The following is a 6,569-nucleotide window of genomic DNA, read 5'->3' on the forward strand; positions in this document are numbered from 1 at the left end:
CAAGACTGGAATCCAAGTCGATCTAACTCTAGGGCCCATGTTCTTAACTGCTTATTTACGGCAGAGGAATACTTCAGGTTTAATATCCAATTTTCAACCATGCTTAGGGCTGGCCCTGTAGTTTTTATTGCCAAACCCAGAATAAGCTCTATATATTAATATTTGGACTTAGAGCAAATACTGCCTAGTCCTTTTGCAAACACTTCATGGAGACTAGCCTGTTCTCTTCCCCACAAGGCTGTGTTCTCTGAAAAGCAATGGGCATCTCAGTGCCAGGAATTAGATCCTTTGAAGTATACAGCCTGTGATATAAACATGCCTGGGTTTTGTTCAGCCCCTCAGCTCTGAGTCAGCTGACAGGCAAAGGGCCAGAGGCTCAGATGTAATCAGTTCCTGGATAGGCTCAACCATGCCACCTCCACCCTGCTCAACCTTTCTTATCCTCCCAACTTTATTTCACCACAAGAAACTTGTATGAAATGCTCCACTTCTTTCAGAAATTGCCCAATGGACACACACTTAGTCTTTTTACTGACTCCCTGCCATGGACAGTTATACTTACTTGGTAAATGACAAGAGCGCTGAGTGGTAATTAACACTGGAAGCTTTGGTAGTGGATTGGAATGGAGTACAGGTTGGTGTCAAATCAGCCAGGGTTCAAAGTCTCAACTATGAAATATTGCTGAGCAAATTGTCTACCCTCTTTAAACATCAGTTTTCTTATGGCTAATTTAATGACAATACCCAGCAGTATTTTACTGAGTTGTTATAAAGACTGAGAAATGTGAAAGGAATGAATGTAATGCCCTTGGAGCAGTGCCTTTGTTTACTGTAAGCATTCAAATGTTAGCTATCCACTGCACCACCAGGGAAGTGCCCCAGGGAAGTGCCTTGATTACTCTTCATTCAGAAAGTTCTTATGGAATTTAAAAAGCCCCGGGCACATAGTAAGTGCTCAAAATATTAATCCATTTGATCAACAAACTTCCTGTTTTCCAGTTTTCAGTTCAGTTTAGTTGCTCAGTCGTGTCTGACTCTGCGACTCCATGGACTGCAGCACGCCAGGCCTCCTTGTCCATCACCAACTCCTGGAGTTTACTCAAACTTATGTTCATTGAGTTGGTGATGCCATCCAACCATCTCATCTTCTATTGTCCCCTTCTCCTCTTGCCTTCAACCTTTTCCAGCATCAGGGTCTTTTCAAATGAGTCAGCTCTTGGCATCAGGTGGCCAAAGTATTGGAGTTTCAGCTTCAACATCAATCCTTTCAATGAATGTTTAGGACTGATTTCCTTTAGGATGGACTGGTTGGATCTCCTTGCAGTCCAAGGGACCCTTAAGAGTCTTCAATACCACAGTTCAAAAGCATCAATTATTCAGCTCTCAGCTTTCTTTATACTCCAAGTCTCACATCCAAACATGACTACGGGAAAAACCATAGCCTTGACTAAACGGACCTTTGTTGGCAAAGTAATGTCTCTGCTTTTTAATATGCTTTCTAGGTTGGTCATAACTTTTCTTCCAAGGAGTAAGCGCCTTTTTATTTCATGGCTGCAGTCACCATCTGCAGTGATTTTGGAGCCCCCCCAAAAAGTCTGTCAGTTTCCACTCTTTCCCCATCTATTAGCCATAAAGTGATGGGACCGATTGCCATGATCTTCGTTTTCTCAATGTTGAGTTTTAAGCCAACTTTTTCACTCTCCTCTTTCACTTTCATCAAGAGGCTCTTCAGTTCTTCTTCACTTTCTGCCATAAGGGTGGTGTCATCTGTATATCTGAGGTTATTGGTATTTCTCCTGGCAATCTTGATTCCAGCTTGTGCTTCCTCCAGCCCAGCATTTCTCATGATGTACTCTGCTGCTGCTGCTGCTAATTCACTTCAGTCATGTCCGACTCTGTGTGACCCCATAGATGGCAGCCCACCAGGCTCCCCCGGCCCTGGGATTCTCCAGACAAGAACACTGGAGTGGGGTGCCATTGCCTACTCCACACGATGTACTCTATACATAAGTTAAATAAGCAGGGTGGCAATATACAACTTTGACGTACTCCTTTTCCTATTTGGAACCAGTCTGTTGTTCCATGTCCAGTTCTAACTGTTGCTTCCTGATCTGCATACAGATTTCTCAAGAGGCAGGTCAGGTGCTCTGGTATTCCCATCTCTTTCAGAATTTTCCAGAGTTTACTGTGATCCACATAGTCAAAGGCTTTGGCATAGTCAATAAAGCAGAAATAGATGTTTTTCTGGAACTCTCTTGCTTTTTCCATGATCCAGTAGATGTTGGCAATTTGATTTCTGGTTCCTCTGCCTTTTCTAAAACCACCTTGAACATCCGGAAATTCACGGTTCACATATTGCTGAAGCCTGGCTTGGAGAATTTTGAGCATTACTTTACTAGCATGTGAGATGAGTGCAATTGTGCGGTAGTTTGAGCATTCTTTGTCATTGCCTTTCTTTGGGATTGGAATGAAAACGGACCTTTTCCAGTCCTGTGGCCACTGCTGAGTTTTCCAAATTTGCTGGCATATTGAGTGCAGCACTTTCACAGCATCATCTTATAGGATTTGAAATAGCTCAACTGGAATTCCTTCACCTATACTAGCTTTGTTCAAGGCTCACTTGACTTCACATTCCAGGATGTCTGGCTCTATGTGAGTGATCATACCATCGTGATTATCTAGGTGGTGAAGATCTTTTTTGTACAGTTCTTCTGTGTATTCTTGCCGACTCTTCTTAATATCTTCTGCTTCTGTTAGGTCCATACCATTTCTGTCCTTTATTGTGCCCTTCTTTGCCAGAAAATTTGGAAAACTCAGCAGTGGCCACAGGACTGGAAAAGGTTAGTTTTCATTCCAATCCCAAAGAAAGGGAATGCCAAAGAATGCTCAGACTACCGCACAATTGCACTCATCTCACACGCTAGTAAAGTAATGCTCAAAATTCTCCAAGCCAGGCTTCAGCAATATGTGAACCGTGAACTTCCTGATATTCAAGCTGGTTTTAGAAAAGGCAGAGGAACCAGAGATCAAATTGCCAACATCCGCTGGATCATGGAAAAAGCAAGAGAGTTCCAGAAAAACATCTATTTCTGCTTTATTGACTATGCCAAAGCCTTTGACTGTGTGGATCACAATAAACTGTGGAAAATTCTGAAAGAGATGGGAATACCAGACCACCTGATCTGCCTCTTGAGAAATTTGTATGCAGGTCAGGAAGCAACAGTTAGAACTGGACATGGAACAACAGACTGGTTCCAAATAGGAAAAGGAGTTCGTCAAGGCTATATATTGTCACCCTGCTTATTTAACTTATATGCAGAGTACATCATGAGAAACGCTGGGCTGGAAGAAGCACAAGCTGGAATCAAGATTGTCGGGAAAAATATCAATAACCTCAGATATGCAGATGACACCACCCTTATGGCAGAAAGTGAAGAGGAACTCAAAAGCCTCTTGATGAAAGTGAAAGTGGAGAGTGAAAAAGTTGGATTAAAGCTCAACATTCCGAAAACGAAGATCATGGCATCCTGTCCCACCACTTCATGGGAAATAGATGGGGAAAGTGTCAGACTTTATTTTTCTGGGCTCCAAAATCACTGCAGATGGTGACTGCAGCCATGAAATTAAAAGACGCTTACTCCTTGGAAGGAAAGTTATGACCAACCTAGATAGCATATTCAAAAGCAGAGACATTACTTTGCCAATAAAGGTTCATCTAGGCAAGGCTATGGTTTTTCCAGTGGTCATGTATGGATGTGAGAGTTGGACTGTGAAGAAGGCTGAGCGCCGAAGAATGGATGCTTTTGAACTGTGGTGTTGGAGAAGACTCTTGAGAGTCCCTTGGACTGCAAGGAGATCCAACCAGTCCATTCTGAAGGAGATCAGCCCTGGGATTTCTTTAGTCCCTTGGACTGCAAGGAGATCCAACCAGTCCATTCTGAAGGAGATCAGCCCTGGGATTTCTTTGGAAGGAATGATGCTAAAGCTGAAACTCCAGTACTTTGATCACCTCATGCGAAGAGCTGACTCATTGGAAAAGACTCTGATGCTGGAAGGGATTGGGGGCGGGAGGAGAAGGGGATGACAGAGGATGAGATGGCTGGATGGCATCACTGACTCGATGGACCTGAGTCTGGGTGGACTCCGTGAGTTGGTGATGGACAGGGAGGCCTGGCCTGCTGCGATTCATGGTGTCGCAAAGAGTCAGACACGACTGAGCGACTGATCTGATCTTGCATGAAATGTTCCCTTGGTATCTCTAATTTTCTTGAAGAGATCTCTAGTCTTTCCCATTCTATTGTTTTCCTCTATTTCTTTGCACTGATCACCAAGGAAGGCTTTATCTCTCCTTGCTTTTCTTTGGAACTCTGGATTCAAATGGGTATATCTTTCCTTTTCTCCTTTGCTTTTGGCTTCTCTTCTTTTCACAGCTATTTGTAAGTCCTCCTTAGATAGTCATTTTGCTTTTTAGCATATCTTTTTTCTTGAGGATGGTCTTGATCTCTGTTTCCTGTACAGTGTCAGGAACCTCCATCCATAGTTCATCAGGCACTCTGTCTATCAGATCTAGTCCCTTAAATCTATTTCTCACTTCCACTGTATAATCGTTAGGGATTTGATTTAGGTCATACCTGAGTGGTCTAATGGTTTTCCCTACTTTCTTCAATTTAAGTCTGAATTTGGCAATAAAGAGTTCATGATCTGAGCCACAGTCAGCTCCCAGTCTTGTTTTTGCTGACTGTATAGAGCTTCTCCATCTTTGGTGGCAAATAATATAATCAGTCTGATTTTGGTATTAACCATCTGGTGATGTCCATGTGTAGAGTCTTCTCTTGTGTTGTTGGAAGAGCGTGTTTGCTTTGACCAGTGCATTCTCCTGGCAGAACTCTATTAGCCTTTGCCCTGATTCATTTTTTACTCCAAGGCCAAATTTGCCTGTTGCTGCTGCTGCTGCTGCTAAGTCACTTCAGTCATGTTCAACTCTGTGTGACCCCATAGATGGCAGCCCACCAGGCTCCCCTGTCCCTGGGATTCTCCAGGCAAGAACACTGGAGTGGGGTGCCATTTCTTTCTCCAATGTATGAAAGTGAAAAGTGAAAGTGAAGTCGCTCAGTCGTTCCCGACTCTTAGTGACCCCATGGACTGCAGCCTACCAGGCTCCTCTGTCCATGGGATTTTCCAGGCAAGAGTACTGGAGTGGGTTGCCATTGCCTTCTCCGAAATTTGCCTGTTACTCTAGGTGTTTCTTGACTTTCTACTTTTGCATTCCACTCCCCTCTAATGAAAAGGGCATCTTTTTGGGGTGTTAATTCTAGAAGGTCTTGTAGGTCTTCATAGAATTGTTCAACTTCAGCTTCTTCAGCATTCCTGGTTGCGGCATAGACTTGGATTACCGTGATATTGAATGGTTTGCCTTGGAAACAAACAGAGATCATACTGTCATTTTTGAGACTTCATCCAAGTACTGCATTTTGGACTCTTTTGTTGATTATGATGGCTACTCCATTTCTTTTAAGGGATTCCTGTCCACAGTAGTAGATATAATGGTCATCTGAGTTAAATTCACCCATTCCAGTCCATTTCAGTTCGCTGGTTCCTAGAATGTTGATGTTCCCTCTTGCCATCTCCTGTTTGACCACTTCCAATTTGCCCTGATTCATGGACCTAACACTCCAGGTTCCTATGCAGTATTGCTCTTTACAGCATCGGAGTTTTCTTCCATCACCAGTCACATCCACAACTGGGTGTTGCTTTTGCTTTGGCTCCATCTCTTCATTCTTTCTGGAATTATTTCTCCACTGATCTCCAGTAGCATACTGGGCACCTACCAACCTGGGGAGTTCATCTTTCAGTGTCCTATCTTTTTGCCTTTTCATACTGTTCATGGGGAATCTCAAGGCAGGAATACTGAAGTGGTTTGCCATTCCCTTCTCTAGTGGACAACATTTTATCAGAACTCTCCACCATAACCTGTGAGTTTTGGGGGACCCTACATGGCATGGCTCATAGTTTTGTTAGACAAGGCTGTGGTCCATGTGATTAGATTGGTTAGTTTTCTGTGATGGTGGTTTTCAGTCTGCCTTCTGATAGAGAAGGATAAGAGGCTTATAAAAGTCTAACCTGATGGGATAGACTGACTGAGGGGGATACTGGGTCTTGTTCTGATGGGCGGGGCCATGCTCAGTAAATCTTTAATCCAATTTTCTGTTGATGGGTGGAAGTGTGTTCCCTCCATGCTGTTTACATTATCTTCATTACTTCCACCACAGTTTGGCCCCAGGTTTCCAGTTTTACTAGTAAACAATTCAAGTTTCTTCTTTGACAAGCCTGGGTGCAGTCCTACTCTCATATGTAAAAGGGAGGACACTATTGGAGATTAGGTAAGCATCCAAATAGTTTCTCTAGTTAGACTGTGAGAGGCCTGAGGACTTTATATAAAGGTAGGGGCAAATGTGTTTAGAAAACTTTATAGTTTACAAGGCATCCCGTTTTCCTTTAACCAATTTGATCCTCACAACTTTATGAGGGTAGTTATCATTCCATATGTGGAATTTTTACACATCATTCTT

The sequence above is a fragment of the Bos javanicus genome, chromosome 29 (genome assembly GCF_032452875.1).
Source record: "Bos javanicus breed banteng chromosome 29, ARS-OSU_banteng_1.0, whole genome shotgun sequence".
Lineage (NCBI taxonomy): Eukaryota > Metazoa > Chordata > Mammalia > Artiodactyla > Bovidae > Bos > Bos javanicus.